General features: G+C 39.4%; 1 long non-coding RNA gene across 1 annotated transcript; it reads left to right on the top strand.

The window, feature by feature from the left end:
- Positions 1-14,010: 14,010 nt before the first annotated feature.
- LOC137074952 (uncharacterized) lies at positions 14,011-14,890 on the top strand. The gene is made up of 3 exons (XR_010904964.1): positions 14,011-14,372; positions 14,452-14,640; positions 14,768-14,890. It is a non-coding gene; the product is annotated as an uncharacterized lncRNA (long non-coding RNA).
- Positions 14,891-15,842: the final 952 nt, after the last annotated feature.

Below are 15,842 nucleotides of genomic sequence, written 5' to 3'. Positions count from 1 at the left end.
ATATCTGCATTACGATTTCACTGCCCGGTTTGTGCAGCTGACTTTCAGACTGCTGTGGACAGTCTAATTTAAATCGCTGATCTGCTGTGTGTGGTAATTACTCTGTCCTATCGGTCTGTATGATATGTGAAAGTATTGGAAGCTTTTGACTCTTGTATTATATTAAATTAACACCCTTCTATTTTCATGCCCTGAAGCAGAATGGTTTTAAATAATTTAGTTTTAAACTATTGTGTTGATTTGTTTATATATTTTGTTTCTCTTTCTATGCCATGCCTCGTTGCTGGTTTGTATTTACATGAAATGAGCTGTAGTACGAACTGAATCTAGAAATGCTTTTAAAATTAAAAACTTTGCGTTTAATAATTACTTTTTTTAAATGAAGACAGCGTGTGGAGTGCAGTGCATGCTAAATAATCCATTCTCTGAATCAATAACCTTTGCGTGTACACCAATAAAGGTAGACAGTTTATATATATGGGGTGTTATTACTCTCGTTTTAATTGTAATCGTTAGCATTGTATCACTTGCCAAAAAAAATTATAATACTATAATAGGCTTTTAGATGGTAATGTTAGACTGCTATCCTTTAAAAATAATAGTATACGGTCTGATTTATTTATTTATTCGTTGCGTCTGTCGTTACTATGTGACATGCAGGTATGGCTTATCTAAATGAGATCTAAATGCGCAAACAAACTGGGTCAGAGATCGCATATTCCACCCAACCTAAAAATCCTTGTTATCCATCTAAATTTCTGTGAACAAGAGATTATTAAAACATGGAAAAATTAACTTACTTTAAGTCTCCATGCCTTCCATTGTCAATTATGCTTGTTCCTGTTGCATGTCCTCAATCTGGCAACCCACGCGAGCGTCGAATCCGAGGAGGGAGAAGAGCAAACAATATGAAGAATATGGGCTGCACTACCCCTTTCAACCACTAGCTGTAATTTTTTCATACATCCCTTTAAATGTTATAGACAAGATACATATCTACATATGTAATTGGCAGGAAGCTAAGAAAAATATCTTGGGTTTCGCAGTTTCAGGTGTGAGTCGTACACACACATAATAATCATTTAGAAGACTCACTCCCGACTTTTAATTGTGGTTGTCACTCCGGAAACGTTTAATTGTGTACGTGGCCCCTGTGTGTGTGTGTGTGTCCACATGTGGCGTTCAGAAGGCTGTATGGAGCTTAAATTGCAGTAATTATGAAAAAAGTAATTGGATGTTGCTTTAAGGGAACCACATTTCCCTTAAATGCTCTGCTTTTGCAAATGTGGTCATGAACATGCAATATCTTACGATGATAAAAAAGGAAGTCAGTTAAGCAATGATCAAATACTGGAGCTAAAGTGAACCGTAATAGTGTCCACATCCTCTGTTCATCTCCTGTATCTCAGTAATATTTATATTGTTACAGTCAGACATGATCAGTCTCTTGAAGTCACTCAGATGGTGAATGGTGTTCTGAGTCTGTTCAGAAGGACTGTACTGCTGTTTTGAACACCACTTTTAAAAGTGCTTATTAGAGAAGAGGTTAAGCAACATAACAAGGACACACAAGGCAACAGATAAAGAATTCAGTTCAACTAACTGAAACCAAAATAAATTTAACGAAAATAAATCAACAGAACCAAACAAACATTGATCAACAAAACATTAAAGAACACTGTAAAACCCAACAAGTTACGGTAACTCAAACCATTTGAGGAAACCGATTGCTTCAAACCAATTAACTTTTAAAACCATTAAGTATGTGTACTGAAAACTCATATACATTGAGTTAAATTAACTTATATTTTAGTGTTGTTTTAGTGTTAAAACTTATATTTTAATGTTGTGTTGTTCAATCATTAAGAGTAAACTGAACTTAAAGATTTTAAGTTAATTTTATTAATTCAGTTTGAATTTATGTAACAAATCTAACTACGTCTTAACAACTACATGGTTACTTAAATGGTTTTAGGAAACCGATTGCGGCAAATGGTTTAAGTTCATAAAACTCAAAGTGATTAAGTTGCACAAGACTAAGCACAACCTAACATTAGTACAATATGATGACAGAACAGGAGGGTATTCTTAAGTAATTTATTGAAATATAACATTTACATCATAAATACAGTATGCCTAACGAAAAATAGGTTTAAATAAAACACAATAAAGTGGCGCAGGGGTAATACCGATGTGTTTTATTTCCTAGAATAAAACAAGAAAGTGTTTTGAGCTTGTGTTAACCACAGACCTTATTTCAGCCATTCAAACAAATTAGCATTCAAAAAACACATTGACTTCGCTACGAGAGAACCGGAAGTGCAAAATGCTAATTGGCTTCCATGTTTTGGCTTGCCTGAGTGATGTCACACCTGCACCACTCTATTATCACCATACAACATACCCTAATATACACAGGTTGCATTATTGCTTCAAATACCAATCTCAGTGACTGGTTAAGCTCTACTAACTGTAAGGGGTGTTGTTGGTCTTCTAATCTTATGTTCATTACAGCGACCGTGCCATCACTGGCTGCAAGTGAGGTCAAATAAATGAAACTGGCCGGAAGGGATGGTGCGGTCGCTGCGTTTGTACATAGTGTTATTTTTTAGGTAAACAATTATGTAAATTCAGTTGGGTTTCTTGCAGATACTGATCGTTTGTGTCTTAAGACATCAATGTTTCCCCACAAGCCGCTGTGTTTAATATGGATTCGTATGTCTGTGTGTTTTTTACTCTCATAGAAATACACCCCAGTGACATGCATGCTTTCAGTCGGTCACGTTCGACGTACATTGGAGTGACCGACAATACTTACCACACGAGGGGACTGACTGTGGCGGGAAAACGAGAACAAAGGAACATGTGACAAAACTGAAACCAGGAAGTACATGGGGAAAACACGACAGACAAAAGCTGTCTCATTTCATTACATTTCGAAGGCTGCGTCCTCCGGAGGACACGTCCTGTGTAGGATGCAGTATACGGAGTGTCCTCAATCAGAATTAAACGAGACGTCTTTCGTAGGACACACAGGCAGGAAGTATCACGTTGGTATGCCAACACGTTCAGCCTCGTTGCGCTCTCAAGCCAGTTTATATGGATGAAAATTATTTATAACTTAAAAATTACTATGAAATGTTTCTTGTCTTGACAGCAATGCACTGTTCTAAACGTTTAAAAAGCACTAAAGCGTTGTAATCCTGTTTACAACAACTACCTGTTTGAGGTAATAGAGCTTAAAAAAACAAAAACAAGCTTGAACTAACATTTTAAACACCACACCTACGCGTGCATGTATATCTGGCATTGGTTCTTTTAGTACAATTAAAATATAATATAAACATACTACTTGAATTTCAAGTGCATTTTTAATACATTTAATAGGACATCCTTTTCAACCTGGGCTTTGTTCTCCAGTAACTTTTAATCAATGATGTCATATTACCCATGTACCTATGAACTTAAGCGTATCTTAAAACACAATCACATGAGACTGTGTATTAATAGTATGAGTGTGCAATCGTGGAATGTATATAATGCCCTTGAGTAGGATGGGGGCGGGGTTTGAGCATAATACGCCATAAAGTGCGTATCATATTCACACGAAAACTGGGTACCATATGCACGCAAAAACTAATTTTGCTGTATACATTGCACACTCATATTATTTATATGCGTTTTTTTGAGAGAGTGTGCTTTTTAGTTATACAGGTAAACTGAAATGTTCTACAAGATATAGGAAAATAGCTCTGCCATAGCACTTCATTGATCTTTCATTTATTATAATGTATTTATCAAGAGATTATGTATGCTGCTGTACTTTTTTAATGTACTCAAGGAATTTATTTTTAATGTATATGATATAGTACATTAAAGTTTTCTATATTTCAAAGTGTGTCCGTGTCTTAACATTTATATTTAATAATTTTGCATTTTTAAAACAAATTTTACCAGTATAAAAACAAGGACCGAGACGTCGCCCGGCATGGCGCAGCCGGGGCCCCACCCTGGAGCCAGGCCCGGGGTTGGGGCTCGTATGCGAGCGCCTGGTGGCCGGGACTTTCCCCATGGGGCTCGGCCGGGCTCAGCCCGAAAGAGCGACGTGGGGCCGCCCTCCTGTGGGCTCACCACCTGCAGGAGGGATCATAAGGGGCCGGTGCATAGTGGATCGGGCAACAGTCGAAGGCAAGACCCCCGACGACCCGATCTCTGGACACGGAAACTGGCCCTAGGGACGTGGAATGTCACCTCGTTGGCGGGAAAGGAGCCTGAGCTTGTGCGGGAGGTCGAGAAATACCGACTAGAAATAGTCGGGCTCACCTCCACGCACAGCTTCGGCTCTAGAACCACACTTCTCGAGAGAGGCTGGACTCTCTACCAATCTGGAGTTGCCCATGGTGAGAGGCGGCAGACTGGAGTGGGTTTGCTTATAGCCCCCCAGCTCAGCCGCCATGTGTTGGAGTTCACCTAGGTGAACGAGAGGGTCGCTTCCCTGCGCCTTCGAGTCGGGGATAGGTCTCTCACTGTCATTTGTGCCTACGGGCCGAATGGCAGTGCAGAGTACCCGGCCCTCTTGGGGTCTCTTGGAGGGGTGCTAGAAAGTGCTCCGACTGGAGACTCCATCGTTCTACTGGGGGACTTCAAAGCCAACGTGGGCAGTGACAGAGGCACCTGGAGGGGTGTGATTGGGAGGAACGGCGAGTGTGAAGCGGCTGGGATGAGAATCAGCACCTCCAAGTCCGAGGCCATGGTTCTCAGTCGGAAAAGGGTAGCTTGCTCACATCAGGTTGGTGGAGAGTTCTTGCCTCAAGTGGAGGAGTTTAAGTATCTTGGGGTCTTGTTCACGAGTGAGGGAAGGATGGAACGGGAGATTGACAGACGGATCGGTGCAGCATCTGCAGTAATGCGGGCGATGTACCGATCTGTCGTGGTGAAGAAGGAGCTGAGCCGTAAGGCGAGGCTCTCGATTTACCGGTCAATCTACGTTCCTACTCTCACATATGGTCATGAGCTGTGGGTCATGACCGAAAGGACAAGATCCTGGATACAGGCGGCTGAAATGAGCTTTCTCCGCAGGGTGGCTGGGCGCTCCCTTAGAGATAGGGTGAGAAGCTCGGTCACTCGGGAGGAGCTCAGAGTAGAGCCGTTGCTCCTTCACATCGAGAGGAGCCAGCTGAGGTGGCTCGGGCATCTATTTCGGATGCCTCCTGGACGCCTTCCCAGGTAGGTGTTCCTGGCACGTCCCACCGGGAGGAGGCCCCGGGGAAGACCCAGGACACGCTGGAGGGATTATGTCTCCCGGCTGGCCTGGGAACACCTCGGGGTTCCCCGGGAGGAGCTGGAGGAAGTGGCTAGGGAGAAGGAAGTCTGGGCGTCTCTGCTTAGACTGTTGCCCCCGCGACCCGGCCCCGGATAAGCGGAAGATAATGGATGGATGGAATTTTGCATTTTTTATACCATTTTAAATACTTTAAAAAACAGCATTATTATACTAGTAGTGTAAAATTAATGTATTTCTAATAAACTGAAATGCTATTAAAATGTTCTTGAAGTCCATTCAAATTAATTATTAAAAATATATTTTAAATACATTTTTAAAGAAATACATTTAAATTGCACTAAATGTACTTAAAGTTGTTCCATTTTAGCACAATTTAATATATTAAAATATAATAATAATAATAATAATAGATTTTATTTATAATGCACTTTTCATTCCGAAGAATCTCAAAGTGCAAATATAAATAAAAATAAAATATAAATAAAATAAAAATAAATAAAAAATAAATATATAAATAAAAATATATAATACTTAAAATTTATAATACTTAAAGTTGTTTCAAAATAATGCATTTAGTATAGTGTATAATCTAGTATAGTGTAATATATTAAATATGTCCAAAAAAAGCACAATTTAAATATATTTCTTTTCGACCTGGGTTATAATATGGAAAAATACCAGAGCTGTACTTTCTTTGTGTGTGTGTGGTTAACCTGTGTTCATAGTAATACTGCCTGGAGACTGATGATGCGGTACACCCAGATTGGAGGAAACGTGGTGTGGGGAGGAGATGGAAGAACAAGAATATAAACATGGATGTAAAAGTTGTGTGGCACTCAGGACTGCCCTGATGCTTATATCTGTTGTTCTGAATCCTGAGCTCAGAAACCTTTTTTACTCGCTGTTACTTTTAATAAATTTATACTTTTAATTGATAACTCGACTCCTGGCAGATCATTGAACTTAGGGAGGACTTTGGGGAATAAAAAGTCCAACAGGAACGATCAGACAGTGCACTATATAGGGGATAGGGAACTATCAGACAGTGCACTATTTAGGGGATAGGGAACGATCAGACTGTGCACTATTTAGGGGATAGGGAACGATCAGACAATGCTCTATATAGGGGATAGGGAACGTCCAAACTACACTATATAGGGGATAGGTAACGATCAGACAACTCTATATAGGGGACAGGAAACGATCAGACAGTGCACTATATAGGGGATAGGGAACGATCAGACAGTGCACTATATAGGGGATAGGGAACGATCAGACAGTGCACTATATAGGGGATAGGGAACGATCAGACAACTCTATATAGGGGAAAGGAAACGATCAGACAGTGCACTAAATAGGGGATAGATAGGGAACGGTTAGACAGTGCTCTATATAGGGGATAGGGAACGATCAGACAACGCTCTATATAGGGGATAGGAAACGATCAGACAGTGCACTATATAGGGGATAGGGAATGATCAGACAACGCTCTATATAGGAGATAGGGAAAGATCAGACAGCGCACTATATAGGGGATAGGGAACAATCAGACAGTGCTCTATATAGGGGATAGGGAATGATCAGACAGTGAACTATATAGGGGATAGGGAACGATCAGACAACGCTCTATATAGGGTATAGGGAACGATCAGACAACGCTCTATATAGGGGATAGAGAACGATCAGACAGTGCACTATATAGGGGATAGGGAACGATCAGACAACTCTATATAGGGGATAGGAAACGATCAGACAGTGCTCTATATATAGGGGATAGGGAACGATCAGACAGTGCTCTATATAAGGGATAGGAAACGATCAGACAGTGCTCTATATATAGGGGATAGGGAACGATCAGACAACTCTATATAAGGGATAGGAAACGATCAGACAGTGCACTATATAGGGGATAGGGAACGATCAGACAACGCTCTATAAAGGGGATAGGGAACGATCAGACAGCGCACTATATAGGGGATAGGGAACAATCAGACACTGCTCTATAAAGGGGATAGGGAATGATCAGACAGTGCACTATATAGGGGATTGGGAATGATCAGACAACGCTCTATATAGGAGATAGGGAATGATCAGACAGTGCACTATATAGGGGATAGGGAACGATCAGACAACGCTCTATATAGGGGATAGGGAACGATCAGACAGTGCTCTATATCGGGGATAGGGAATGATCAGATAGTGCTCTGTATAGGGGATAGGGAATGATCAGACAGTGCTCTATATAGGGGATAGGGAACGATCAGACAACGCTCTATATAGGGAATAGGGAATGATCAGACAGTGCACTATATAGGGGATAGGGAACGATCAGACAACGCTCTATATAGGGGATAGGGAACGATCAGACAGTGCACTATATAGGGGATAGGGAATGATCAGACAACGCTCTATATAGGGGATAGGGAACGATCAGACAGCGCACTATACAGGGGATAGGGAACAATCAGACAGCGCACTATATAGGGGATAGGGAACAGTCAGACAGCGCACTATATAGGGGATAGGGAACAATCAGACAGTGCTCTATATAGGGGATAGGGAACGATCAGACAGTGCACTATATATGGGGATAGGGAGCGATCAGACAACGCTCTATATAGGGGATAGGGAGCGATCAGACAACGCTCTATATAGGGGATAGGGAACGATCAGACAAAGCTCTATATAGGGGATAGGGAACGATCAGACAACGCTCTATATAGGGGATAGGGAACGATCAGACAGTGCACTATATAGGGGATAGGGAATGATCAGACAACACTCTATATAGGGAATAGGGAATGATCAGACAGTGCACTATATAGGGGATAGGGAACGATCAGACAACGCTCTATATAGGGGATAGGGAACGTTTAGACAGTGCACTATATAGGGGATAAGGAATGATCAGACAACGCTCTATATAGGGGATAGGGAACGATCAGACAGTGCTCTATATAGGGGATAGGGAATGATCAGACAGTGCACTATATAGGGGATAGGGAACGATCAGACAACGCTCTATATAGGGAATAGGGAATGATCAGACAGTGCACTATATAGGGGATAGGGAACGATCAGACAACGCTCTATATAGGGGATAGGGAATGTTTAGACAGTGCACTATATAGGGGATAAGGAATGATCAGACAACGCTCTATATAGGGGATAGGGAACGATCAGACAGCGCACTATATAGGAGATAGGGAACAATCAGACAGCGCACTATATAGGGGATAGGGAACAGTCAGACAGCGCACTATATAGGGGATAGGGAACAATCAGACAGTGCTCTATATAGGGGATAGGGAACGATCAGACAGTGCACTATATATGGGGATAGGGAGCGATCAGACAACGCTCTATATAGGGGACAGGGAGCGATCAGACAACGCTCTATATAGGGGATAGGGAACGATCAGACAACGCTCTATATAGGGGATAGGGAACGATCAGACAGTGCACTATATAGGGGATAGGGAACGATCAGACAGTGCACTATATAGGGGATAGGGAACGATCAGACAACGCTCTATATAGGGGATAGGGAACGATCAGAGAGTGCACTATATAGGGGATAGGGAACGATCAGACAGTGCTCTATATAGGGGATAGGGAACAATCAGACAGTACTCTCTATAGGGGATAGGGAACGATCAGACAGTGCACTATATAGGGGATAGGGAACGATCAGACTGCTCTATAAAGCGGATAGGGAACGATCAGTCAGCGCACTATATGGGGATAGGGTAGATCAGACTGCTCTATACAGCGGATAGGGAATGATCAGACAGTGCTCTATAAAGGGGATAGGGAACGATCAGACAGTGCACTATATAGGGGATAGGGAACGATCAGACAACGCTCTATATAGGGAATAGGGAATGATCAGACAGTGCACTATATAGGGGATAGGGAACGATCAGACAACGCTCTTTATAGGGGATAGGAAACGGTCAGACAGTGCACTATATAGGGGATAGGGAACAATCAGACAACGCTCTATATAGGGGATAGGGAACGATCAGACAACGCTCTATATAGGGGATAGGGAACGATCAGACAGCGCACTATATAGGGGATAGGGAACAGTCAGACAGCGCACTATATAGGGGCTAGGGAACAGTCAGACAGCGCACTATATAGGGGATAGGGAACAATCAGACAGTGCTCTATATAGGGGATAGGGAAGGATCAGACAGCGCACTATATAGGGGATAGGGAGCGATCAGACAACGCTCTATATAGGGGATAGGGAACGATCAGACAACGCTCTATATAGGGGATAAGGAACGATCAGACAGTGCACTATATAGGGGATAGGGAACGATCAGACAGTGCTCTATATAGGGGATAGGGAACGATCAGACAGTGCTCTATATAGAGGATAGGAAAACGATCAGACAGTGCACTATATAGGGGATAGGGAACGATCAGACAGTGCTCTATATAGGGGATAGGGAATGATCAGACGGTGCACTATATAGGGGATAGGGAGCGATCAGACAACGCTCTATATAGAGGATTGGGAACGATCAGACAACGCTCTATATAGGGGATAGGGAATGATCAGACTGCTCTATATAGCGGATAGGGAACGATCAGTCAGCGCACTATATGGGGATAGGGAACAATCGGACAGTGCACTATATAGGGGATAGGGAATGATCAGACTGCTCTATATAGGGGATAGGGAACGATCAGACAGTGCACTATATAGGGGATAGGGAACGATCAGACAGTGCTCTATATAGGGGATAGGGAATGATCAGACAGTGCACTATATAGGGGATAGGGAGCGATCAGACAACGCTCTATATAGAGGATTGGGAACGATCAGACAACGCTCTATATAGGGGATAGGGAATGATCAGACTGCTCTATATAGCGGATAGGGAACGATCAGTCAGCGCACTATATGGGGATAGGGAACAATCGGACAGTGCACTATATAGGGGATAGGGAATGATCAGACTGCTCTATATAGGGGATAGGGAACGATCAGATTGCTTCAAATGCACTTGAAGGATATTTTCATTTATTTCAAGGATGTTCATTGTTTATGTTCATTATTTTCATATAGTTGCATATTATGATATGAAGTAATCATGTGGCATATGATTCACAGTATAAAGTATTAAGTATACAGTATTAATTATGTTTTTCACCATAAAGTATTAATGATTGAGTGTGATGTTCATTATGAATTGAATTGTTATTGAATTTGCTTATAATGATTTAACTTACAAATGTACAGAAGATTAGGGAATGGGATGAGGATTTTGCAGGACGCTTTAAAGAGTGTGAAACGAAACTAAGGATAAGGATAGGTTGTACGACGTCAAGCAAGGGAGAGACAGCAGAGGTAGGGGATCTCTAAGATGGAAAAATACCAGAGCTGTACTTTTTGTGTGTGTGTGTGTGTGTGTGTGTGTGTGTGTGTGTGTGTGTGTGTGTGTGTGTGTGTGTGTGTGTGTGTTAACCTATGTTCATAGAAATGCTGCCAGCAGACTGATGACGCGATGACACTATCACTGCCGGTGCAAAACAAACGGCACTTTCACAATGAAGAGTCTGTGCTCTACAATATTTTCCATTGCCTACATGCAGGGCTGTGTTAAGCCGTTGCGGGGCCCTGGGCTAATTTTTTGTGGGGCCCTTGCCCTATATATAAATAAAACATTTATTATATATTACGTTGCTCATGCAAGTGGCAAAATATTTACCCATTTTAAAATCAAAAACGTTTTACATTAAAACTTACAATAGACAAAAAATATAATCTTTAATTTCTTTAATTTTTAAATCTTTTAAGAAATCCTGCAGGTCATAAAGAACTTTATTTCTCCACCTTCAAGAAAGGACGAGAGCTCTCCATTATGTCTCCTATTTACCTAAATGTGTCTGTTTTCTTGCTTTACCCGAGGCAAAAAGTCATTGAAACAGATTAGACTTTAAATTACATGACTCTGTGGTGAAATAACCCGATTTTCAATTCAATGCATGGTTATTTTAATGCGAACGTTCTATCACTTTAATTCAGCGCGTCCAGCACAAAATAGACTTGGTGTAGAAACGATCGACGCGCTGCTGCAGACCTGGAAAGCACTGCCGGACCGCATCCGTGTGTAGTGAGAAAGCTGAAATCCGTTAACATTGGGACGTATAACAGGCGATCTATTCATGATCAAACTATTTGCGTTGCAGACCTAAGCAGTTCATAGGAGTCATTTGTTGGACTAGCTACACAATAACAATAACACAATAACATAAATACAGTCCCTGACAAAAGTCCTATCGCTTATCTATTTTCTAGAAATACCTGATATTAACCTGACTTTTAATTAATTAATTGGTGTTAGAAATAGCTCATATGAAAAGCTAAAACCCTCCCAAAGTATGTTTAATGCACTGAAATAAATAATTTTCATAGAAAAAATATTTATCATTTAATCAAGACAGAAAGGTCCAATTTATTATCTTGTTACTTTAATATCTCCTGTTACTTGCATTTTATGTTCTGTTGACATTTTTGCACTTTAGCAAATATTAACTTAATATTTAAAATTATTTAAATGTTTAATATTGTTAGTGCAGTTTCATAAATGTAGTACCTAAATACCAAAATGTCAGTGAAATTTTGTTAATGTAAGATCTAAGGTCTAATGAGTTTTGTGTATCTTTGAATCCTGAATTGCATGATTTTTATCTTTTTAAGATTTTTAATGAAATAGATTTTTTAATGTCTACTGTGCAGAAATGTTCATTTTATTTACCATTTAAGGTATTTTCACAATACTGTTGTAGATTTAATAAAATGTATTAAATAACATATGGCAGTATGGCTTGAGTGGTTAATATATATATATATATATATATATATATATATATATATATATATATATATATATATATATATATATATATATATATATATATTTTTTTTTTTTTTTTTTTTTTTTTTTTTTTTTTTTTTGGGGGGCAACGGTGAATAAACAATACAGTGAAGTTGCTTTACTAATATAAATTTACCAAAATACATTTTAGTTTAGGTAAAACAAAAAAGGAATGCTACTACAATTTAAAAATGTACAATTGGGCCAATAACATGGGTTGGTAAACTAATTTATTTTCAATTGTTTTAACAAATTATTTCTCATTGATCCCATGTTAACAGACTATTGCTACAATTGATAAAATTACATTTACAGAATTTCACTTGGGCCAATTGAAAATTTTAGATGTGACCAGTCACTAGAAAATTTTGAGTTGGGAAGATTATAATTTTTTTACAGTGCAATCTTACAAAGTTCCTTTTAAAAAAAAGGAAGGTGTCAACAATAAATCTCTTCCTTGCATCATGTCTTGACTTTGTTGAGAAGTTTTGCAAGTCTGCATTAACTCAGCACTAAATAAAAACACAACTGCCGTTGTGAGCGGTGAGATTCTGACTCACTTTAACACCTCTGATTGCATTTAAGTCCCCGTCCACACGAAGCCAGCGCTTTCCCAATCCGATCTTTTTTTCCCCTTGTTTCAAGAAATATTTGCGTCCACACGAGATTACAAAAACGGATTTAAACGATGTAGTTTGCATGCCAGGCCAGTGTGTGGCGTTGTAATTCTGCCACAGAAATACACTAAATACGGAGAAGAAGAGTGGTGGCTAGCAGGTGTATAGCAGTGGTCGGAGGTGAGGCAAAATCTCACAATAAAATAACAATAAATACATTTGCTAATTAACAGATGTGTTTTATTAATGCCTACACCTACCCCAACCCAAAACATACCCTTACATTAATGCAGATACGGTCATTAAATGAGGCGATGTTGATGTGCGCATGCCCAGAGCCCGTAGTTGTATCCCTTACCTCTTTCACCGTGCTGGACGTAGTGTGAGGACATCACCGTTTCAAAAAATATACGGATTCGCTGTACTCACGAAAACGGAAGATGATCGTTTTCAGATTTATACGCTTTGGGACCCGGTTTCGAAAAATATCGGATGCATGCTTCTAAAACGCCGGATCCGTGTGGACGAAACGCTGATACGGTACAAAATTTATACGTATACAGCTAAACGCGTCTCAGTGTGGACGGGGCTTAAGAGATCAACAACTGATCTGTGACATTACTCACCGCTGTAATTAGATGCATTTGTTGCTCAAATCTGCCAAATCAACTACTGTAACATGCTTTGTACATATTAATGAACTTAGTATACCTATAGACAACGTCACATACAGTACTGCCATGATTTTTAAAAAAAAAGAAGAGGAATCATGCAAAATGCACATTATTAAGTACTTTGAAAAGATGGGTCTCAAAATCATATAGTCACTGCTTTAAATGGCATGGAAATATGTAATAGAATCTGAAAACCTGAAGAATTTGCAGGACCTGGAGGGTTTTTCTGAAGAACATTGGTCAGTTTAACTGCTGAGGACAAACAAGAGACTCAAGAACAACCATCACAAAAATCACACACAGCCGTGGATCATCAGTATTGATTTGAGAATTAAGGTTAGGTCAACTTTTGAATTGTGTCTTTTATCTAAATTCAGTTTTTTTTTTGTCTTGTGGAATATATGTAAACATGTTTTATGTAAAATATCTTAATCAGGACTAAATAAAAGAATAATTGCTAAATAAAAAAATAATGCATGGTGTATGATCCCTTGTATTTTGTTAACATTATTCACATTTTGCAGAATCTGCTAGGGGTGTGTAAACTTTTGAGCACGACTATACATCTAAACACAAGCAATGCAAAAAACACAAATATGCACCCAAGTACAAAAGTTATTTTTAGCCCCTTAACTGGATATCACGTGTTCTTGACCACACTGGTGCTTTCTAAAACTGCTCAAAAGCAGAAGTTTAGAGCAATGCAATCCACTTGAAGGAACAATTTCCAATAATCTCACATCTAACTCCAGCAGACTGAATATGTCTTATTATGGCAATATGAACGTTCCCAGGAATCATGACATGGACAGAGAAGATAAAGAAGAGATGACTGTCTATTGTAATGTGGATCCCATAAGCAGATTAGACACAAAGCGTCACCGAACGCCTCAACACACAGGTACGGAGACTCATTTCATTATAACACACACATTTGAGTCATTTGAGCAATTAATGATCTTCATATCTGTGGTGTTCAGGAAGTGATACTGTGAGGAACAGAATCTCCAGAGCAGCTCGAGTGTGTTTGGTGCTGCTGTGTGTTCTTCTGCTGACTGCCGTCATAGTGCTGTGTGTCCACATCCATACAAAGAGTACAAACTACACTGAAGAGAGAGATCAGTTAAATAAGGAGAAAAATGAACTGTCAAAAATTCTTCAGGAAAGGGGTAAACATGAAGTATATTAAAACTAAACAATTACGGGGTTTTTTTACAGGATAGATGATTAATTATTAGTTTGTAGATCAGTGTGATGGGAATAAAGTGCTTAAACCTAAACTGGTTGTGTTCACAGATGGATGGGTTTACTATAAGTCCAATCTTTACTTCTTTTCCTCTGTGAAGAAGAGCTGGACCGACAGCAGAAGATACTGTACAGAGAGAGGAGCAGATCTAATCATCATAAACAACAGAGAAGAACAAGTGAGTAAACTCATTTTCTAACTGGATGATAGTTTATAGGAAGGAAATTATTAAATTAAATATTGTTTCATTTTCTCAGGGTTTTGTTAGGAACATATCTGCTGATGTTTTCTGGATTGGTCTGACTGACGGTGATGTGGAGGGCAGATGGAAATGGGTTGATGGCAGCACACTGACCTCTGGGTGAGAAAACACTGAATTGAACCCATTATTGACTAATAAATCAACACCAGTATCATATCACACAGAAAGCAAATGCTGGTCTTTAATTTCAGGTTCTGGGCGTCTGGAGAGCCAAATAGTTTCCTTGGAACTGATGAAGATTGTGCTCTAAATGATGAATCAGGATGGTTTGATTATCCATGTAATCATGCTTCTCAGTGGATCTGTGAGAAGGTCATTTTAAAATAAGTCAATACATGAACTGCAGGTTTATGTAAAGTAAAAAAAAAAATCATCAGTATTAAAACAATAAAAGTTTTAACTGAAATAAAAACTGAAATATTTCAGTTGGTGTGCAATGAATCTAAAATATATGAAAGTTTAATTTTTATCATTAAATTATGGAAAATAATACACTTTATCACAATATGCTATTTTTTTAGAAGGACCTGTATATTATTAAGTATTTTTGTTATATGAAGTTCACATTAAAACCTTTTTGGAAACTCGTTACCATGCCTCCATTACTTTCTTTTAAGGGTTTGTCTTTTAAGTGATCTAGTTTTCAGTCTGTTGCTTTGGTTTCTCGTTGATTTGGTTGTTACACCTGTTGTCAATGTGTAATGTATAATGTCGCTACAAAGAGTTTGACTAATCAAACTTTTATAATACAGTTTGACATGTTTTGTTTAGAAAACTGTTTGTATGTCTCACATCAGATAGGATTAGACTATCACTTTTGCAGTATGAATTATTATTTTATTAGCAGTTTCTAATAAAATTAC

Source organism: Pseudorasbora parva, chromosome 5 (assembly GCF_024679245.1).
Source record: "Pseudorasbora parva isolate DD20220531a chromosome 5, ASM2467924v1, whole genome shotgun sequence".
Lineage (NCBI taxonomy): Eukaryota > Metazoa > Chordata > Actinopteri > Cypriniformes > Gobionidae > Pseudorasbora > Pseudorasbora parva.
This window is presented reverse-complemented; position numbering and strand designations above follow the sequence as displayed.